This window comes from Mirounga angustirostris, unplaced genomic scaffold, assembly GCF_029215605.1.
Source record: "Mirounga angustirostris isolate CCGP_5_RB_7025 unplaced genomic scaffold, mMirAng1.0.hap1 SCAF_1, whole genome shotgun sequence".
NCBI classification, from domain to species: domain Eukaryota; kingdom Metazoa; phylum Chordata; class Mammalia; order Carnivora; family Phocidae; genus Mirounga; species Mirounga angustirostris.
Window position 1 is genome coordinate 19204158 of NW_026991709.1, and position 22996 is coordinate 19227153.

General features: G+C 38.8%; 1 long non-coding RNA gene and 1 pseudogene across 1 annotated transcript in view; one reads left to right on the top strand and one right to left on the bottom strand.

The window, feature by feature from the left end:
• LOC129045358 (uncharacterized) overlaps window positions 1-17738 on the top strand; it is a 77913-nt gene extending 60175 nt beyond the window's left edge. Inside the window, exons 5-7 of the long non-coding RNA XR_010407851.1 lie at window positions 7329-7463; window positions 14663-14838; window positions 16709-17738. This is a non-coding gene — a long non-coding RNA (uncharacterized LOC129045358). The remainder of the gene's footprint in view (window positions 1-7328; window positions 7464-14662; window positions 14839-16708) is intronic.
• LOC123863272 (peptidyl-prolyl cis-trans isomerase A-like) lies at window positions 8472-8949 on the bottom strand (annotated as a pseudogene).
• Window positions 17739-22996: the final 5258 nt, after the last annotated feature.

Sequence of the window (22996 nt, forward strand, 5' to 3'; positions counted from 1 at the left end):
CACTCCCCTGCTGGGCTCAGGGCCCCATCACTGCTCTCTTCCAGCCTTCTCTGTCCTTGTTTATAGTTCCTTAGTTGACTTCCCCATGTTATTAGAAATTATCTCTTCATGTGTTTGTTTCTATTAGTGAATCATATGCTTCATGAGGGCAGTGACAAATACTATTTATCTTTCAGTTGGTAACAATTTAATTGAACAAGTAGGTTAATTGATTTGCTGAAGGTTGAATTTTTTGGAGCAGGCATGATAAAGAGAGGAAAAGCTTTACTTTTGGGTGGGGGTCAGGAAACTGAATTCTACTCTTGGGCTGCCTGCCACTCACAAGTTTGTTGTGGGAGCTGGAAAAGATATGTCATGAACTTGGGTGGCTGCTTTGGGCACTGGGTTGTGGCCGAGGCTCTTTGTACTCTGCATCTCTTCCTCTTAACCCACCTCTGATTTCAGCCACAGCTTTGAGGGACACACCCTGGGAGTTCAGATTCACCTGCTGGCAGCTGTCTTATTTTCATGGGAATTGGCTCAAAGAAGTATAGATTGGGAGTGGCAGGGATTTCTGGGAGCAGTCCTTAACTGGGAGCAGTCTAACTAAAGATGATGGGAAGCTGTTGGAGTAATGCTTCCTTCTCCTTTTCCTTGGAAGGGATGATTCGGAGAGGTACTGGTTTTCTTTGCAGAGGGCCTGGCAGAATCAAATTCTCTATGAAAATGCAGCTCTGTATTTCCTTCTCTCTTTCTCTTCTCACTCTCCCACTCCCTCATTTCTACTTCCTGGTATCTCATCCCAAATAAACCACCTGTACCCAGGTTCAAGTCCCCATCTTAGGCTCTGCGATCAGGGAGACTCAAACCGAGACACCTGCATTAAGTAAGTGGTGGAGGTAACTAAACACTAAGTGGCCAGTGCTTTTCTGCTCCAGGTTTCTACATAACACCCAACATGATTTCTCTACCAGCCGACACACACTTCCTTATTTATAATTAGGTCCAGCCAAGGACAACTGGACTGATACTTTTTGTTTTAGAATATCTGTCTTCTATTTGCTATGTAAGATTTATGTCATTTTAATATTTGTCTTATTTATTGACAGGGAACCCTGGATAGGAAACATGCACAAACCCATGTAATAGCCTAAGGGATAAGCTCACCCAGCTCCACTTGGAAACCTTTATAATGATCAATGGCAGATACTATAAGTTGTAAGATTTCAAGAACCCTCAAGAAGAAAAATGTGAGCTAAGGGTTCCCAAGATCTTTAGCCTTCTGAAGTCAAAACTCTGGCCTTTCAGATGCAAATCCAATAACTGAGCCCCGCCTGCACAAATGCACTAAATGATGCAGTCAGTCTAATACCTTGTCTCTTATTTCCCCGGGGTAGGGGAGTGGAGGACAATGGGTACAAGATACTCTCTTCTCATGTATTCTCCCATTTGCTCTTCCTGTTTCCCTTTCATTCACTCTGGATCTGCCATCCTGCTGTACCTGTCTCCTGCCCACACCAGTTCATTCAAAGCCACAGACAGTCACCTGTCCTCTGTTTTTCCTTTGTATCTCCAGCCCAGACCTGAAACAGAGAACTTTACATAAAGGCTTGGTGAAAGTGGCAAGGAATTACAGCACACTTCAGTAAACAGCTTAAGTTCGAATAAGTGAATAACCTTTTCTCAAGTTCCTCAGTCATTTCTGCTCTGGGGGACTCTTACCTTATTATACTTCTTTTTGGGTCCCTGACCTGCTGTCATTTTTGTGGGTCTACTCTTTCACTTTAGGGTCTTCCCCCCTTTACTCCTAGTCCCCAAATTCATCTTCCACCCATTTCAAAGAAAACCTCTCAAAACGGACATTATCACTGCATGTGCAATTTACTGATAATTTGTTCAGTGGAAGAATTTAGCTTCTTTTTTTCTAACCTCCTCATTCCAGACTCTGCCCCAGACTTTGCCTTTTGAAATCCCAGTCTGTCGTCTGAAACAAAATGCCAGTTTGCAGTGCATATTTAGCAATCCAAGAATTGTTAGAAACTTTGGAAATCACAGCTTTTCTTTAACTATTTAAAGGTCAAATTCTTAGGTGGTTTCAAGGTCGAAGCATTACTCATAGCACCCAGCCAGGGGCTTTTGTTAAAGGGAGGAGGATAGGAGTAGACTTTGTTACCCTGCCCCAGAATAGAAAATCCAAGGGTCAGATTCACCCTATCTGTCCGTTCTCATGGCCAGATACAGCTCCAACTGCCTAATTTGGGCTGTGGTCCCATTGACAACCCTACGCTATGTCTCTGGAGGCTGTCTCAGGTTCACTTCATGGGAAGGGATCAGAACTAAGAGTGAACTGGGAAATTATTAGAGTCAGGAAAGGAGTTTTTAATTTACACAACTTCTGCCAAAAATCGTATCTTTGAATTGGGCTTGGGATGCAGAATTGACTGCCCTCTGGGCTGCATTGTGGAGCCAATATTTTTTTCCCAAAATTCAGCAAGCCAGACTCTAAGACTCTAAGGATGGGTGAGATGGGTAAAGCAGAGAACTGATGGGTGCTTAGTGGTGTTATTCTGATCTTCAGATTCTTTTTCTGAGTACTCTTCCAGCGCCATTCTCTTTCTCCTTCCTTTCTGGGACTCAGTGACACACAAGTTAGATACTCAGTTATAGTTCCACAGGTCCCTGATGTGTCTCCACCTCCCCTCCCCCCACCCCCAGCCAATTTGCTGTTTTCAGAATGGAAAATTTCTATTATTCTCTCTTCAAGTTCACTGATTCTTTACTCTGTCCTCTCTATTCTGCTGCTGAGACCATTCATTAATTTTTTGTTCTTGTGTTATATTTTTCAATTCTAAAATTTCCATTTGATTCTTCTTTATATTTTCTGTCTTTGCTGAGACTTTCTATTTTTTTCATTTATTTCAATCATGTTTATAATTGTTTGTTGGAGCATGTTTGTTGGATTCCTGTTTTAACATCCTTGTCAGATATTTCTAACCTCCCTGTCATCTAGGTGTTGGTGTTTGTTGATTACGTCACTTCATTCACATTGAGATTTTCCTAGTTCTTGGTAGGATGAATGATTTTTGATTAAAACATAGATGTCTAGATCTTATTTAAATCTGTTATAGGCCTCTTCTGGCTCAGAACTGGTAGGTGAAGGGGGGTACTGCCAAATGACAGCAAGGTGGGGTGGAAATCCATGCTTCCCATTGGCAACTGGAGAAGAGGTGATCCTCATTACTGCTGGGTATGGGTGTGGGTGGAAGCTCAGGCTTTTTGCTAGGTCTCTGCTGATACTGCCCTAGCTTGGAGGGGCATGAGTGCCTTGTTACTTCTCCTCACATGGCCTCCACCAACACCACAAGGATGAGGATGTCCTTCTTACCACTAGGTAGTGATGAAAGTTCTGATTTTCTTCTAGGCCACCCCTGACACAATCCAGTGGGGTGAGGGAGGAGCAGGGATGGAAATCCAGCTTCCCCACTGACAATTCAGGGATGGGGTTGGGTGGGGGTTGGGAGCTGGCATAGTGAAGAGCCCTGCCCCAATATGGGTCTTCTCTGATATCACGCTAGTGGAAGGGTTGGGGTGCTTCATTAGCGCCTGGCAAGGGTGAAAGTCTGTGTACCCCACTTGGCCTTTGCTGGTGAGAGTAAGGTTGGGGGCTGGGAACAGTTTTCTCTGTGGTATTTAGCTAGAGCAGGATGGTTATTTTAGAAAAGTTTTCTTTCTGATTGGGATGCTCCTTTTGGATAATGGGAGCAGGTTTATTTTACTTTAGATTTTTTTTTTTTAAGGTGCCTGTTGGTGTTTCTTAAGGTGCCTATTGGTGTTTCTGGATTACTGGCTTTTCCAGAAAGCAGTCTGGAATAACTGAAGCAAAGAAAACCCAAAACCAAAACCCCAAACCCAAAAACCTAGAGAACTTACCACTGTGTCTTTCCATGGGTCTCAAAATCTCTAGCCAGACCTTATGTTCTCTCCATCTTTCAGAGTCTTCTTATGTTGATTTTATGTCCCAGTTTGTTTGTTTATTTATGCTCTAGTTAGCAGAAGGAATAGGGAAAAGTACTCCAACTCCAGTTTTCCAGAAGTAGAAATCTCTCTGATGTCAAGATAGAGTAGCTTGAGGCTTTGCCCAACACTACCCTATCCAGCCAACCTTTGAGGTTTTAGAGGCTCAGTCGGTTCTCATGAGACTCTCACTTTTGGTTACCTGCTTTGGTCTTAATACTGAACCACTCTGAGCAGTATCTGGCTGTGTAAGAGGTGTGCTTCCTCCTGCCCAGGCTGCTACCATGTTGTAAACCCATTCCCCTACACCACCCTGATATGCTTATGTATGTATCTTCTCATTTGCTTCTCCTAAGTCCTTCCCAATGTCAATAAATGTCTGCAGTCTGTTGAGAAACTCAATAAAAATTCTCTATAGTCTGTAGAATGAGTAACAAAGGGATAAAAATAATCTCATTATGCTCTAATTTGACATGCTCTAATATTTGTTCAGGTCAAATTTAAATTTATCATTTAGTGATTTTATTTTTAAATGGGCTTATTTGAATTGTCCAAAACACCTATTTTCTCAAAAGAAAAAAAGTTTGATTTTCTTTATAAGAAAACTATTGTGTATGTGCTATATTGCTGAATAGTAGAGAAAGACTAAATGATATTAAAAATAATGGGTTAAATGAAAAAAAATCTCAGCTTCAATACTGTGTCTGTCTTGTTAGAGAATTGCTTGTGTAATTTTAATTCCACATGCCTCCATATTTGCCATCTGTTTCTTCCTGGCATTGAGAGTCAAGAAAGGCCAGACAGAAAGTATCTGAAATAAAATGGTTACTAATGCAGAAAGTGTGTTTAACCCTAGAACCCTATTATCAATTAAACTAATATTATGGCTTCATGATTTTCTTTCAAAAATAATTTTCCCCCTCTAAACTGTCTTGAACAAGCTACTTCTTGCTACCAGCCATGTCTCAAGGGATGTGTTCTGACTGGAAATTTTGAGCTTCTATAAAAGTGTTTATTAAATTTTTGAGTAATTGCATTTAATACCAACAATAAGCAATCATCATTTTCATGTTTGTTGAGCAATTGCTCCTTGTTGAACCACAAACTTTGGCTACAAAATTCAGAATAAAGGGCAAAGTACAAGAAGTTCTTTGCATGGATAAAGCAGATACTAAGAAACAAATAAACCAACCAATCAACCAAACAAACCTCAACTAAAAACAAATCGAACATGAAAATAGCATTAGAACAAGTCCAATACACCTGGGGGGAAAATAAATCATAACAACAGTGTATATTAAACACAATTCTTTTCTGAAGAGTTTATGGTCTACCTTTTCTCTGCTTTATGCATCTTTTCCCTTTTAAACTTAGGATGGTTCAAGGGGAAGAGAGATGATATATTGTTTTTACTTTTCCTTCACTTACAAAGGAAACCTGAGAGTGTGGAAGTATCTTCTGGACACATATTCTCCAATTACCTGTCCAGTGAGGGGAAATCCCTTCTCAGGATCATGTCTGTCTAAACTAGAGCAGGGGCAGAGAACTGCTCCCACTTTGATGCAAGGTTATTATTATTATTATTATTATTATTATTATTATTATTATTTTATTATTATTATTTTTTGCTAGCTTCAATTGTTGGAGAGTCTTTTCCTATATGGAGCCGAATTGTTCCTCTGTGATCTAGTTTGGTCACAGGGAGTAATTCTAGGCTCTATTCCATATGATAGGCTTTAAACGCTTTTTTCGTCTGTAGGTTAAATATTCTCGAGTTCTTCAAGGATCCTTTTTGAGAATTCTTCTAGACATTGTAGCATCATAACAACCCTCTTCTTTTAATGTTACTATGTTTATAAATGTACCTGCTAAAATGTGATTAGAAAGTCAACTTAAGAAAATTTCAATTCAGTTCAATTCAGGGAATAGTTATCAAGCACTTTTTTTTTTTAGATTTTTATTTATTTATTCATGAGAGACAGAGAGAGAGAGAGAGAAGCAGTCTCCCAAGGAGCAGGGAGCCCGATGCGGGACTCGATCCCAGGACCCTGGGATCATGACCTGAGCCGAAGGCAGACGCTCAACCATCTGAGCCACCCAGGCGCCCTTATCAAGCACTTTTGATGTGCCAGATACTCTGTTGGGCCCTGGGGCTGTGATAGTGAAACGACCATCTATCCTCCTAAAGATCACAGTTAGCAAAGACAGATATTCAATAAATAATTACAACTGTGATGAGTGTTATGGAAGAGGATGTAAAGTTGTCTAAAGTAAGGGGGATTTAATTAATCCTGGAGAGTCATGGAAGGCTTCTATGATGAGGAGACGTTTAAGTGAAGACTTGAAGCATGAGTAGAAATTAGCTGAGATAATAGAGGTTCAGGCCATGGAAGTGGTACAGGAGGAAGCTTGCAGGTTCCCAAAGTCCAAGGGAAGACACTTTTTAAGAAGAGGATTTCAAGTTCTCATGTCAGTTGGGTGGCCGCCACCATTAGGTAAAGGAGAACTCCACTGTTCAGAAAGGAGCAAGCCCTGGACTTTTCTGTCTGTGTCATGCTACCTAGCTTACACAATGATTCCTCTACTTATTTACAGCATGGTCTTTCTTTCTTTCTTTCTTTCTTTCTTTCTTTCTTTCTTTCTTTCTTTCTTTCTTTCTTTCTTTCTTTCTTTCTTTCTTCTTTCTCTCTTCTTTCTCTTTCTTCTTTCTTTCTTTCTTTCTTTCTTTCTTTCTTTCTTTCTTTCTTTCTTTCTTTCTTTCTTCTTTCTCTCCTTCTTTCTTTTATTTAAATTCAATTAGTCAACATAGTGTATCATTAATTTCGGGTATGGATGGGATAACTGGGTGATGGACATTAAGGAGGGCATGTGATGTAATGAGCACTGGGCGTTATATGTAACTGATGAATTACTGAACTCTACACCATAGTTTTAACAACTGTCCTGGTTATGTGAACATATTATCTCAAAAATAAGTGCTTTAAAGGTTTTACTTTTGAAAAACTGCTCAAGGCACACAATCCCTCTTTCTATTTGGCTATTCTACATATTTATGTGCCACACAACTAATTAGATAAAGACCAAAAAGTGTTCAATGGGTTTTGCATAAAAAAATTTATTGGTGACATTCCAAAGAGCTCCTAGTGGCTTAGTGGGAGAAGAAGTCAGATGGCAGTGTGTTGGGGAGTGAATAGGAGGTGAGCTAGTAAATACAGAGAATGCAGACACTCTAAAGAATCTTGGCTGTAGAAAGAAGAAAAGAGATAGGATACGTATCTAGAGGAAAAGAGGAATAAGAAAATGTCAGGGTGTTTATTTTTTTCTTTTTTTTTAAGGGGAGAGACTATGGCAAGATTAAATATTGCTTGAAGTTCACTACTATTTATGGCAAAGTAAGAAATATGGGGAAAAGCTTCTCTAAAAGGACGCCTCATCCATGACCTTTGGTTGTTTTCAATTTGGTTTAGAAGGTAAGTGTAAAACATAAGTAATGACATAATAGGACATCCTATAATAAAGAACATTTGTTGTGAGCTAGTTGTGTGATGAGAAAGGGAAAAAAAAGAAAAAAAGAAAATTAGGTACTAAACGTTGAAGTGACAATGTTTTCAAAAAGTGGTAGCAAACCAGAGATCAACTTGGGCTGGTGGTTTAGAAACAGAAGAGATTTTGAGGCTCATCTCCTTTACTTTCAATCACTTTGACTTTAGGCAAGTTATGCAGCTTTTCCAAGCTTCTGTTTTCAGTTTGTAAAAAGGAATCATGACGCCAAACTCACACTTTTTGTGTTTGTGAAGAGGAGATAGTTTTTGTAAAGCTCCTACTATGATAAATGTACAATAAATGATAGCTCATATAAAATCATAGAACGTGGGACTTAAATGACAAAGACACTATTACTCTATCATGGTTTGCACATAGTAGCTCTTCACTAAAAAACTGAAGAAAAGAAAGAAGGGAAATGCACAATGTGAGCAAATATATGAAGTGAAAAATATGTGTGAGGACAGATGACAAGAAATTAGATGGTTCTATAGGTGATGCCCTACAGTTTCATTGTGCTCATGATATTAGGAAAATCTGGGAGATCAGGGTACTTGGAAACTAACTAACAAACAGTAATTCATGATGTAAGTGTTAATTACATTACCTGTTATAACAGGTACAAATCTCAGTCCAAAATAAACCAGAAATGTAAGAAACATGACTTGATTCTTCTACATATCAACTAAATTTTTTCTTTGAATCTTTCTTGTTGTTTATCTTTATTTTATTATATGAATTTTTATCTCATAATCATATACATAACTCTGCAATCCAGCTAGACTTGGAGGAGCGTAAGGAAAATATGAACCCATAGAAGTGCAGTGAGAGCACAAAGATTATAGAATATTTCAAGCAGATGGGGATGAAGCGGTGCTCTCCTGAGCCACAGAAGGAATGGTCCAGTAGTTAAGATAAAATACAAGTCAAATTTATTAGATTTGTCTACAGTCAGCATTGGTGATCTTCTTGCTGGTCTTGCCATTCCTGGACCCAAAGCGCTCCATGGCTTCCACAATATTCATGCCCTCTCTCACCTTGCCAAAGACCACATGCTTGCCATCCAACCACTCAGTGTTGGCAGTGCAGTTGAGAAACTGGGAACCATCAGCATTTGTCCTGTACAAATGCCAGGACCTATATGCTTCAGGATGAAATTCTCATCATCAAATTTTTCCCCATAGATGGGCTTGCTACCAGTGCCATTATGGTATGTGAAGTCACTACCCTGGCACAGAAATCTCAGAATAATACTGCGAAAGCAGGAATCTTTATAAGGAAATCCTTTCTCCCCAGTGCTCAGAGCACAAAAGTTTTCTGCTGTCTTTGGAACTTTGTAAACACCTGGAAGGAGATGGGGCCCAAGGGCTTGCCCTCCACAGTGATGTTGAAGAACACAGTGGGGTTGACCATGGCTGGGCAGCGGGGGCAGCTCCAGGGGGTGGCATCATCTACAAGGCCTCTTTGAATCTTTAGTTTCTTAGGACATCAGACACTTAAACTGTCTGTCTTTTCCCTGGCTTGGGTCTAAGTTCCAGGGAGATGTATGTCATTTCAAGATGTTATATGACCCATCTTGTTTTTGAGTCATCTGTCCACAGAGATATTTGCTGATCAATCCATTGATTGCATTTGATCCTTGCTCCCTGATCCATACAGTAAACTACTGAGACAGCTCTCATTCTTGTCTACCTAGGGCTTCAGGTCCAACAGTCTCTCTGACGTTTTCTTGCCAGGCTTGAAAACTGAAACATCATTCTATAGCTTTTATGCTATTCCCTGGTAAGGGACTTCTCCTGGGACATATCTATGGCTTAATTTGCCTTGATGTCTAATTTGTGACTCTATCACTTCTATGGGTTTATGATCTAGGAAAAGGGACAAATATCCACATTTATTCTCTGTCTTCACATCAGGGTCTTGCCTCCTCACTGAAGTTCTAAGATGGAGAGCAGAGTCAATACTGTCTCTCTTTAAACCACCATATTTTGTCTTTCTTCTGCTGTCCCCCAGCCTAGTAGATTATTTTTCTCGTATTCGGGGGAAATCCCTCCCTTAATAATTTTTGATAACTTCCCCCAGATTCATTTTTGCTCCCCAAATAACCATTTTATGGCATTAGGATTTGGAAAAATAAACCAGGGACTCATAGGAAGCTTCTGTTTTCCACCCTACTCTGGCACACCCACATCCTCAGGAAATAACTAGAATAGACTATTTGCCTGAATTAGGTGAACAAGTGGAAAGGGAAAGTGGGAGCTCTAGGGAAAAGGCCATTTATATTTCAACATCCTGTGATAATGACAACACATTGCATTATCTTATAATTTGGTATATAACTCGTAAAAATTAAATTGAGAAAGGCTCTATATTGGTTATTTAAATTTGATCAGTGTCCTCCAGCAATGCACTTCAGCATATTTTTATTCATCTGAATTCTTTACCCATATTGTTTGGAGAAATGTGGACAAAGAATTCAGATTAGTTGGCAGAAAGGTTAACGTCTGGCGATCACAATTCTGAGATTATAGTGGCTACATTTTTAGATGGTTATATGGATCTTACAGCTCATTTTACAAAGGAGATTAGCACAATCCAGACTTTCTTCTCTTGGAAAAGTCTGGAAAAGTCAATATTGATTTTTGCCCAAGGTTCTTGGTTGCTTCCCAAGGGCATAACATTACTTTTTGCAGTTTTGTGCTAAGTAGTATAGCATATACTATTTTTACTTAACTAAAATTTTATTCAATATAAAATCAATTAACAGGTTGGTAGATTTTCACTTTTAGTCAATGCATTCGTGGAAATAAATTTCTGATCTTGCTTTGAGGAACTGACAAAATATCAGGATGAATTCCATTTAATTTTTGAAATCTAAGGAGTGTTACATGGGTTTGTAATTGCTTTTGTTTCCCAGGCAGTTTCTCTACTAGATATTCTCTCCACACCAACCTCAGGGTAGGTTAGCATCCTTCAGAGACACCTATAGGATTTGATGTTCTAGCATCAACATTTTCAGTGACACAGGACAATGAAATTGGGGATTGGCAAGGTAATGACTCATGGCATAAGTATTCAATATTACTTTTCTAAATGTCCAAATAAATATTTGGTTCTAGGCTTTAGACATAAACCTCCAGTGATACCAGAAGGATTCATGGTTAAGGGTAATATGGCCCTCCAGGGAAGTTTCTAAAGAAGCTTGTCATCTATACTAGCTGTAAAAGCTCAAGTGTGAGTGCAGCTGTAAGACTTCTTGCCCCCATGACAGCAGCAGGGATGTTGTTAAAATATACTTCTATTCAAAGTGTATCTGGTGTTATTCTTGAACAATTGATGTCTCTGGGCCATCTGGCATTTCATGGCTAGGCACTGCACCAGCACCATGTGGTGAAGTGCTAGGGGCAGGAAATTGTGGTTTCTTTCATTGTTTTGCTAACAAAGACTCAGAAGTCAGTAATTGTTTGACATTTCTGAAAGTGTCTTCCAGTTGGAGTGAATGCACTTAGACAATGAAATAATGAAAGGGTTGTGCAATAAGTTTGTGTGTGTATGTGTGTGCAATATACAAAGTCACCCCAGAGGTATGTGATGGTCTGGTTTTGTTTCTGGAGAAGATAAATTACAGAGTAGTATGATTGCCAGCACACCTCTGTCTGAACTGAAGTAGTTCAAGCAAACACACATTTTAAAAGGTTAGGATTTCATTTTTCCATTCTCTTCCTGACTCAGATACATGATATATAAAAGTGAGGGAGGCCTCTTGAATTCTGCCTGAGTGTATCTGATATGAGTCTTGCAGTTTGGACACATTCACAGAGGATAACATACCAAGAATCCTAGGTATCAGGGCTTTTATCAGGAACGTTAGAAAATTCTAGGCATAGACCTTCCAAACCACCGTACCCAGAATGTCTCTCTGTAGGTGTCAGTTTAATGTCTGTAGTAGTGTCTGTGATAATCAAAATCATTGCTGCCTTTGGCCAGAACTTCATAGAGCGGCTAACTATGGGTTGGACCATACATTATATTTAAAGTCAGAATGATGGAGTTGAAATTTCTTGAGTCAAAAAGACAGGATGAATTTGGGCCCTGACACCCAATACATCTGAATAGGGGTAAATTACGAAACCCACTTGAATATTAATTTCATTATGAAGACAATAATAACTTCCTTAAAGCATTGTTTTATAGATTAGTTGAGAAAAGAAATATGAGGTCACAGACCTAGATTTAGGGCTCAATAACTTTAAGATGAATCTTTTTAAGTAAATGTTCAATTACCTTAAGAAGAAAAAATCCTCATTTCTAATACTTTTTTTTTTTTAAACAAATAGATACTCTTAACAGAGTTAGAGTAAGAGGGGTGTGCCTTTCTACCTGATTTTTCTTTTTCTTTTTTTTTTTCAGACAATGAATGTCATTTCCCCCTAGACTTCTAGTATGATAGAAAGGATAAGGGTTTTGGATTTGTGTGTGTTTGAATTTTCCATTTGTTTCAGCCTCTTAGATTTTAAGAGATGGTTGTCTGTTGCATGAGAGGAGAGGTTGCAAGAAAGCAGTGGTGATCCGCTTTGCTTCAGCAAAGTACAGAGAGTGTGAAATGTCTAACAAGGTGAAGGCCTTGAATAATGTTGCCTTTGAAACCCATTCCTTTGTGGGAATACATTGGCTACTCTAAAAGATAGTCTGCACTGGTCAGTTTTCAACTGGATATTTGGTCCACGTGGACATATCCAGCCTTCAGTTTCCAGAAATCTTTCTGGGTCATTTGGCGTTGCTTTACATTGGGTAGGAAAGAAGCTAGCCCTCTGAGCACTTGCTTTTGAAAAACTCTCAGTCTTGAATGATTGGAGAGACATCCATTTTTATTCTGAAATGACTTGATCATTTTAACATTCAATCATTTATTTATCCATGAATTCAAGTTCTTATTTATTCAAATATTCATATTCATGCATTCAAGAAATAACTTAAATGCTGGCACAGCTAAGGCACTGGGCTAGATCATCTGATTTGAGTCATTCGCCTGGACAAATGTTCAATGTGCCCATTAGGATTGTGGGATTGCTAGTTTGTATTAGGATTTTCCAGAGAAACAGAACCAATATGTTTGTCTCTTTCTTATGAGAAATTGGCTCATGCAATTATGGAGATTGAGAAGTCTAAAAATCTGAAGTTGCTAGGCTCAACACCCAAGAAGAGCTGCTATTTTAGTTGGAGTCTGAAGGCAGGAAAATAACAGTATCTTGGTTCAAGGCAGTCAGGTGGGATGGGTTCTCTTTTACTTGTGTGAGGGCCAGCCCTTTTGTTCAAGTCTTCAACTAATTGGATGAAGCCCATCCACATTACGGAGAGCAATCTGCTTTATTTAGCTACTGAATCAAATGTGAATCTCATTTTAAACCACCCTCATGGACATACCCAGCATAATTTTTGACCAAATATCTGGGCAACCCATGGCGCAGTCAGATTGAGACATAAAACTAATCACCACACTGTTTTTATTGTTGAAATAATGAAATGCTGAACTAAAAAAGTTATGTTACAAATCAAAACTTGTCTTTAAAATGTTTATTTTCCTGAGCTTGATAATTCTCCTTTAGAGAGTCTGTCATTTCCTCTCAGCTTTAGAATTTATTTTAAGTTTTCTTCAAAATTCCAAGTACTCCTAAAAGTTATTGACCAATGTCCTGCTTTAGAATCCTCCTAAAGTTTGTCTTTTTGACTGTTATTAAGATATTCAAATATATATCTAGCCCTAGGAAAGAACAAATGTTACTTCAACTTTCTTAAATTTTTTATATTACATATGTCTTCAGTAGATATTTCACACTTTCCTGTGTGCAGAACTTCCACTGGAACGATGATCTCTATTCAACTGCCATAAAACAACTCCCACACCAAGAAAGCTGCCTTGGATTTTTATATATTTTTAAGCAGGTTCATAAAAAATAGGTCCCTTGCCCTTTTGTAGAGAGGAAAGAGCAATAAATATATTTAATATCATTCAAAGAAGTATGAACATAAAGTGAACTTCATGCATCCTGATTCTAATTACAAATCATTCTCGCTCTTTTTAGGTCACATCACATATAATTAGATTCAGTCAGAGGTTACCTTTAAAAGCAAATTCTTGACCCAACCTACTTGTTTTCTCCAACTTTCTTTTTTTTTTTTAAAGATTTTATTTATTTATTTGAGACAGAGAGAATGAGAGAGACAGAGAGCACATGAGAGGGGGAGGGTCAGAGGGAGAAGCAGACTCCCTGCTGAGCAGGGAGCCCGATGCGGGACCCGATCCCGGGACTCCAGGATCATGACCTGAGCCGAAGGCAGTCGCTTAACCAACTGAGCCACCCAGGCGCCCCATTTCTCCAACTTTCTTGTCTCCCACCCTTAGTCCAGTTAATACCTTAATTAATGAATTTTTCATTTCAATTATTAGAAATCTTATACCCTTGTTTTAGGTCTCTAGGGCTTGACCACTAGACTTCTTTCATAAATAAATTCCAACTGCCCATAAGACAGGCATCTAATGGCTTATGGCTAGTTGAATTTTATTTTGAGGGCTAAATTACAGAGAGATCTTTCTTCCTGAAATTAGTTAAGACTCAATTTGTGTAGAATAAAAAATGGATTCCATGAAATCAGATAGTAGATTAAAATGCTTTTAGAACATTTTAATATAATTATAAGATGATTAAACTTAAATTCAGAAACTGAAGGGATAATTTTTTTTAATGGAACACTTGCTCTAAGTAAGACTATTAAAAGATTACATTGCATAAACAATCTGAAATTTCAAATGTAAGTAATAACAGAGATTGGAAGTTCTTTCAGGGGAGATTTTTAGACATCATAATTTTCTGAAACTGGCATATATTACAGAGGTAACTAATTTCAGATTTCTAAAGTTCTAAAAAGAATCTGTTTAATCTCTATCTCTTGTGTATTATCATGTAGAATATATTCATGTCCATATTATTTCTTTAAGTGAACCACTTGACTTGAATGAAGGAATATAATAGAATAATTGCATTGACTGAAAAGGCTGAGTATTTTTGGCATTTGAAATGGCCTCGGGCTTTCTATAACATTTTTGATTTTCTCTTTGGTTTTGCAGCAGTACTTGTGTAGGTTTTGTGTGTCTCTCATATTAGCTTTCCGGAATTGAGAGATGAGGTGAAGCCTGGAAAACTCCCCCAACAAGGTCAAGTTCCTGTTGACTAATTCTGTGATGACCAAGAACAGTCTCTGAGTCCTTGAGGCCAAAGTCTGTGGCACATGCTGTGCTTGGAGGTGAGTGTGGTTTCTGAGAGGCTTCAGCTCAGTGGATGAGGAGAGGCTCCAGGAAGCCTTCAGTCACACATTCACAAACCAGTGTGAGTAGAGGGTCTGTGGGTGTGATGAATGCCTGAATGACTCATGGGTGAGGGGAGTGGTAACAGGACTCTCCATCAGACACCACTTGCTATAATTTTCCTACGATATGCTTGGAAAGCCCCCCTCATGGAGGAGAGACAGGTTGATGTTTGTCTATTTCAAAAGTACTCTGGTAGAGAAAAGCATTTCCATTTTCAAAAGTCTGAGAATCCCTGAAAGGCTATCTAACTAGTCAATGTACTGGAGCCCATTCCCTCACACAAAATATTGCTCTTTCTCCCTCTTGGAGACTTGTGCTTCCTCCTAGTGCAAATTGAATCACCGGAAGTCCAAACCGGGGTTGGTTCTTCATTTCTTCTCTCAGCTGTGTCCTAGCTACCCAAGGTTAACCTCTCCATCTGGGTTCTTTATTTTATATTTTAAGATTATTTTAAAAAGTAAATGGAAGACTTGCTTCCCCCACCACCTTGCCATGATAAAGGTAATAACTTCTCATTATAGGAACATTGGCAAAGTAAAAAGAAAACAAAATTATTTATGGCTCCACTCAACCAAAGTAAGCCATCACTAATTGTTAGTGTTTTTTTTTTTTTTTTAATCCAAACTCCCTCAGCTCATACCCTTTGCTCCATATACAGCATTCAGTGTGGGGTTTTATCATATATTTTTAACTCCTTCAAGAGTTATATACAGGTCCAGTTTAGATAATTTGGTAGACGAAAAAATGTATATAGAAGAAAAAAATACCCATTACCAATATTAACATTTTATTATATTTCTCTACCAATCATGGTTCACTGTCAGTTAGCATGAAAAGTTTCCTTTATAACCAAAAACTTTTTGTAAACATTACTTTGAAAGCTGAATAAGAGAGAACATTTTAGGGAATCTATCAAAACTTTTTAAAAACAATGTCGTCAGAGTATTTCCAATATACTATTTGGTGAGGAAACAAAGCATATGGACCATCACGGAGAAGCCAGCATCCCAGAGTGACTTCTTGTGACTGCTTCTTCCCCCCTTTCTTCATTCCCAACATCCCTATCTATGACACTCGAAAGAAATTAGAAAACTTTTGTCTCGTTTTGATTTTTTCCTCCAAAGTCCTGCAAATACAGATTCCCTGAAAATATACCAAGATTTACAGGAAGAAACGGTAACTTGTATCCTCTTAGTCCTTTTATGTACTTTTTACTAGCTTTGTTTTATCTATCTTTATAGACATTTATTCTTATCTTTTATTTATTTGTAGTTCACATGGAATATTTCAAAACACAGATGATGATTATTTTTAACATAATAAAGAGTATTGAGTATCTTACAGAGGACGCTTAACGACTTTTGTACTTTTTAATTCCCATCCCTGATGGGACATGTGTACTTTTTAATTCCCATCCCTGATTTCACCCACCCCCCACCCTCCCCTCTGGAGATGTGAATTTTTTTATTTCCCTTTCCCTCCTTCCCTTGAGATATTACATATTGAGTTAACATTTGATCCACCATTTCCCAGATTTAAATGAGTATGTTCATTGTTTTAAGTAAATTTATTTTCAAATAATTATGCCCTTGTGTAATTCTTGAATACTATTTTAAAACTAATTCACAAGACAGTTTTGTGTAAAAATCAGCATTCATGATTATGCGCTCCCTGAATCCTTTTTGAACTGGAAGTGTGAGGAACTGGTGTATTGTCAGGTCTAAATTCTGGCAGTTTTGGTATTTTCTCTGAGAAGATGTGATGACTGAGCATTGTTTCTCCCAACACTGAGCTTCTTTTTTCCAGGTAGACATTTTGATGAATAACATGAGCAACTAAATACTCTGGATGTCGTCTCAGATTTGATTCTGCTTACACCAGTAGGTAGAGATAAAGACATTAATGAAATGAAGCAATCTGGACTCTGACTAATGAGCAGCGTGAGGGAGAAATACATCGAATGATTTCAGTTACAGCACTGGTGTAAAACAGAGGGAGTTTTACAGCGAGCAACTGAAGTGTTTGAGCTCAGAATTAACAGTTCTTTGCTTGAGGAAGGCATAGTAGAGGGTCCCATCATCCATTTGCTTTGTGAAACATCAATATTTTTCAGGCAGCTGAAACCTTTGTAGAAATGAGAAGATGGCAGGATGCCAATATAGGAATTTGCATCAGGGCCAAAATAGTGTCTAGAGAACAATTTGGTCTCTTCTGTAGCAATGTGGGGCCATTTTTCAGTTTCAATGTCTGACATAAGGAGTGATGACTTTATCACCTGCCTGTTCAGGTTTGCATGGAGTGGGTTGGGGCTCTGATGAAGATGGTCATGAATGAGCTTATGAATGTAAGTTAGGACTCCTATGGTCTGAGAGGTCTGACAACTTTACATTATTCATGGCCATTCTATGACCTTTGTTAATATGCACTGACACGCCTGAGTAGGGGACTGTTTCAGAGTGTGGGACTCTTATCTAGTGTGGGGACTCTTATCTATTGATTGAAATTATCCTTTTGAAAATCTAAGGCAAACGACTAGCAAAGGGATCAAAAGCTCTGATATCCCCCTTTTGCCTTCCTTTTTTTTTTTTTTTTTGCATGTTCTATCAACTGAGCCAGCCAGGAGCCCCTGATAACCCCCTTCTAGAGCATTAGTTATGGGTAGAGAAATATGGAAGATAGGATACAAAGGTAGTTTTGAGGGAAGATCCCAGAGAAGTCTTTAATTCAAAGTTAGAGAGTTTTGATTTTATTTCTTGACTGAGGGGCACCCATAAGAAAAAGTAAGAAGGGGAGTGACAGTGTATCTATGAAAAAGGACGTTTAATGAGACAGAGGTCTGCAGGATGCAACGGAGACAGAAACGTAGGGAAGGGTTAGTCAGTTGTCAAGGTGTTAGCCCAAAGTCCAACTTTCAGAAAACTGTTACCAGCCCTAGAAAAGGCTGGGCCTGAGAGAAATCATTAGACTCTGGAGGCAAACAACCTCTACTCAGACCTGGAGGGCATGTCCTTAAACTGCATCCTCAATCCAAGTAGAGGATACCAAGAACCATCTTGTGCAAATGAGAACAAATCTGTTGGCATGGGACAAAGTGTAGCCAAGGGAGACCAGGACTGGCAGCATGTCTACTGTAGGTACCTGGGCAGGGAAATGTTGAGGGTCCCCACAAAAGGGCCACAGCCAGCCTCTTCTCAGAGCCCTGAGACCCACCATCAAACCACTGGGGTCTGATGCCATCTGGTATAGTCTGGTGACAGCGCTAGTCACAACTCTTCTTCCGACTGACTTGGTTTTGATTCCGTTTTTTAATCATTTCGACCTACCTGATCATGTCATGGGTGTTCATGCATGATCAAGTCACAGCTGCCTTTCTATCAGTGACGGATTGGCCCCATTGCTCCCTGGTAGAGTTTCTTCCTCTCATAACTAAAGGAATCCAGAAGATAAGGGTATGATATGTCAGTGACAGTGGGAAGGTAGAAATAGGTGTGCATTAGAGAATCTGGAAGGTTGAATGGACAGAATTTGGTAGTAAATTGGGTGTGGCCATTATAGAAGAGAGAAGAGGCACTGCTGAGCCTAGGTCATGGTGTTCAAACCCTTTTGAGTTCTAAAGCCAAGGATAGTGTCCCTGGGTGGGGGGGGCGAACAAACCATGTGCGTACCTTTTGTCTATAAAACCAGGAGGTTTAGAGATGTTAGCCAAAGGTTCAGAGATCTTAGCCAAAGGATAAGAACCCCTTTTGTAGAGGAAATTCCTGAAGGTAGTACTGGATGACCTGAAAGATTCCTTCTGCTTCCTTAATATTAGGGTAGTTTTGGAACTTAAATATTACTATATTGTTGGGGCCATAGATAGCTACAAGGAAGTCAGGAGTATGCGCTGGTACTTGCTTATAGGAGACAAAGGGAGTATAGGGGGGAAATTTATTTTGTTTTAGACCCTATCAACCTTAAGTGCTGACAGGGCATTCATAAGGGGATTAAGGGGATGTTGAACAGATTATTAAAGGCACATCTTGGTAGAGTGTTTAGTTCATTGATCTGCACTGTCTAATATGGTAGCCATTGGCCACATGTGACCAGTAAGGATTTGAAAGAAATGTTTGCTAAGCCTCATTGAGATGTTCTGTGAGTGGAAAGTAAACATTCATTTTGAAGATAGGCCAAAAAACAAAACAAAAGAAGATGAATATTTCACTTTTAAAATATTGATTACATGTTGAAATCATAATATTTTGGATACATTGGGTTCAATAATGTATTTTAATAATATATAATTAATTAATACATAATTATATTATAGAATTAATATATAATTAATATATAATTTATTAGTTTCAGAGGTAGAATTTAGTGATTCATCAGCGGCATATAACACCCAGTGTTCATTATATCAAGTGCCCTCCTTAATGCCCATCACCCAATTATCCCTTCCCTCCATCCACCTCCTTTCCAGCAACCCTGTTTGTTTCCTAGAGTTCAGCATCTCTTATGGTTTCCCTTGCTCTTAATTTTCATCTTATCTCAGTAATATGTATTATGAAATATATATTAACTTCTTTTTAAATGTGGCTACTAGAAAATTTCACATTACATATGTGGCTTGTATTTGTGGCTTGCATTATATTTCTATTGGACAACACTGCTCTAGGGCAATGTTTATGGGTATTTACTGGTGACAACTTGGGAAGGATCGAGGTCTCTGGAGGGAGGATATAGAAAGGGAAGTGTGAAGGCTTGAGGACATAACTGTGGAGAATGTTCACATTCATAGGTCTAAAAAGGGAAGGAGGCTGGGAAGGAGCTGGAGAATGAACAGAAAGAATGAAGAAGAAGGTGCTGTCACAGGAATGAGAGGAAGAGGGAGCTTTAGCGAGGGGGGTCTAGCGAATAAGATTGCGCTAATTTGGCAATAATTCTCCAACTGCAATAATTCTATTGTTGTTGGAGAGTGCATGGATATTTTTACCCCCAGAAAGTGAAATAATCAAGTTTTAATTTTAGGAAGATGATTTTGGCAACAAATTAAAGCATCAGATTAAGGGAAAAGTTGAAGTCCAGGTGGCCAGTTAAAAAGTTAGGTAATAAGAGCAAACCCGAAGCCCTTAAGCATCTATAAAGCTGAACAGAAAAGAATCGTTTTCACTTTGAGAAAGAACTTTCTATTTTATTTTCTTGCAGTGAAAAATGAGGTGAGTAAGATTTTGGTAATTTAAACATGTGTCTTCTGTTTATAGAATCCAGGAAAATGGGTTGCAATGAAAATCAGTGTCACAAATGATTAAAGATGCTTTGTGTGAGAAAAATAGAAAGATGTAAAGAAACTAAGGAGACAGAAAATATAGGATTCATAAGAAACAATGGTTGTCTTTTTGTATAATTGTCTCACGTAAGAAAAAGAGAAAAGAACATTATTCCACATCCTTGAGAACATGACAGCAGAAAAGAATGGTTTCTAAAAAGAGTTTTTCTGGAGACTCCGGCTGCATAACTTATGACCATTTCAGATACTTGTGTTTACAAATGGAATGTACCGCATCCTACGATGTCCATTAAGCAGACATTTCGGTACATGAAATGATTTATTGGGAACTCCATTAGGGCAAAGAACAGATTGAAGTCTATAAAAGTATAAAATTCAGGGTATCAAGTAAAATGAGCTGAATGTTCCTATTTAAATTTATATTATAAAATCTTTGCTAGTTTAAAGGAAAAGAGGAAAAAGTAATGGCAGAAGAAAAGGAATGCAAGTGGTCATATGAGGAAATGAAACAAAAGGGAAGTAAGTGGCTGACCAATTAAAGGCATTTGGAAAATAGGTCAAATGGAGCATATGAGTCAGGCTCTGTGATGGAGACTGTACAGAATTAGCAGAGAAGCCATATATGTTGCAGATTAATAATTGTAATAGTAGTAATAAGAATAATAAATATCAGTAGCTAACATTTATTTAGCATATAGTATTTACCAGCTGGTGTTTATAATTTTTCACTTATTTATTTATCACAGTAACCTCACACAATAGGCATTATGTCAATGTTATAAAGGAGGCACATGGAGATTGGGTCATTTGCCAGGTCACACATCTAGCTCACTATATCTCACTGCTTCTGAAAATGTCAGGAAGACTCAAGTTGTATCAGGCAGCGTTGGCTGGGTTATGCTACGGTAAAGAATGACTCCAAAACCCTTAGTGGTATCTAACAATAAGGGTTTTTTTTTTTTTTTTTAACTTCATTACAGGACACTTGCTCTGCTTCATTTCTGGCCTTTGCCTGAAGAAGCAGTCCCCCTCTAAGATGTTGTTTAGATGTCTTTAGGCAGAGGAAATATAAAGCAATAGAAGAACCATGTGATGACTCTTACAGCTTCTCCTGGAAGTGGAATGTATCACTTTTTCTCACATTTCCTTTGCTTAAGTAAGTCATGTGGCAAGCCTGTCAATGATGTGAGAAGTGCAATACTTCTGTAGAGAGGGCCTTTGGAGTAAGAGGACCCACTGGGAGGGATTTTTGTCTTTTTGTTGTTGCTGTTATATGAATCTTTAGCTTTGTAAGGATGCAAATCAAGGAATAGTTATTTGACTTCGTTTCACACCAAGGAGTTAATTCTTAGGGGCGCCTGGGTGGCTCAGTCGTTAAGCGTCTGCCTTCGGCTCAGGTCATGATCCCAGGGTCCTGGGATCGAGCCCCCGCATCGGGCTCCCTGCTCAGCGGGAAGCCTGCTTCTCCCTCTCCCACTCCCCCTGCTTGTATTCCCTCTCTCGCTGTATCTCTCTCTGTCAAATAAATAAAATCTTTAAAAAAAAAAAAGGAGTTAATTCTTGGCTGTCAGTATTGAATGGGGAGTGACAGGGTAGCAGAGAGTCATGCAAGTGGGGGACTCTGAAATTGAGAACAGCCTCCTCTCATCATGATCAAGAAGGGCAGTGAGGCCACGGCCTAAATCATTGCTGGGCAAGGCACCTGGAAGGAAGACCAAGTTTCAACAATATGTAAGTTCACATATGACCGAAGGGAAGGGCTGATTGGCTTGAGAGCTGGTAGGGAAGATTAGATCAAGCAAGGTGATCACAATCTCAGGATCTGGTGAAGGCTGAAGCTTAGTTCAAGGGGGGGAAGCCAATTTTTGAGGGGGAAGGGCATGCCCTGAGTTCCTTTGTCTGGAAAACCCTCCCCTCCATGAATTCCTGGGGAGTGCGCTATGAACTCATAACAATGTATGCAAAAGAGGGACAATTATAGATAGTCCTATTTATTAAAATGTAGAGAGATAATGGGCCCAACCAGATCTATAGGAACCAAGTAATTAGAATGTGAACCGATGCAGACAGGTAGAGCAGACACCTGAGAAAAGGGGAAGGACAATTTAATTCTTTTTTTTTTTTTTGAATTAATGTTAAATTCAGCCTGAATTTTTTGGGTAAATTGCTCATTTTTATGCAAATAAATCAGTTTTAAAGACTCTAAAAATATTTCCACAAAGATGTAAATTGTTCTTGATGAATACAATAAAAGCGAGTAATGATCACTTTGTGGAACTTAGAAAAAATTCACATCAGGTGAGGGTATAACATTTAGAACTAAGACAATTTATTTTCCTTTCCAGTGTTAAAGAACTCTAAAAGCTACAGCAATAAACTGGAATATGTGGGGAATGGAGACAAATGTAAGATTTAATCTCATCACTCATATATGCGAGAAGTCCTAATTTTTGTGCATCCTTTATAGCGTTCTCCCACATACATGTAAAAGCTGTGTAATTACAGATCCCGTTTTCCATAAACACTCTTCCAGGTTGAAGCATAGTCCTTATGATTGTAAAGGCTGCGAAATAGTTCACTGGATAGAATTAACATAACTAAATTCATTTGGTTTCTTTCAGTTTTCATCGTTGTTACTGATACTGCGGTATCGCTGGGTGGTGGATGGAGCCCGGAGTTGGGCTCCGTGCTCAGCACGGAGTCTGCTTAAGATTCTCTTTCCCGGGGCGCCTGGGTGGCTCAGTCGGTTGGGCGACTGCCTTCGGCTCAGGTCATGATCCTGGAGTCCCGGGATCGAGTCCCGCATCGGGCTCCCTGCTCGGCGGGGA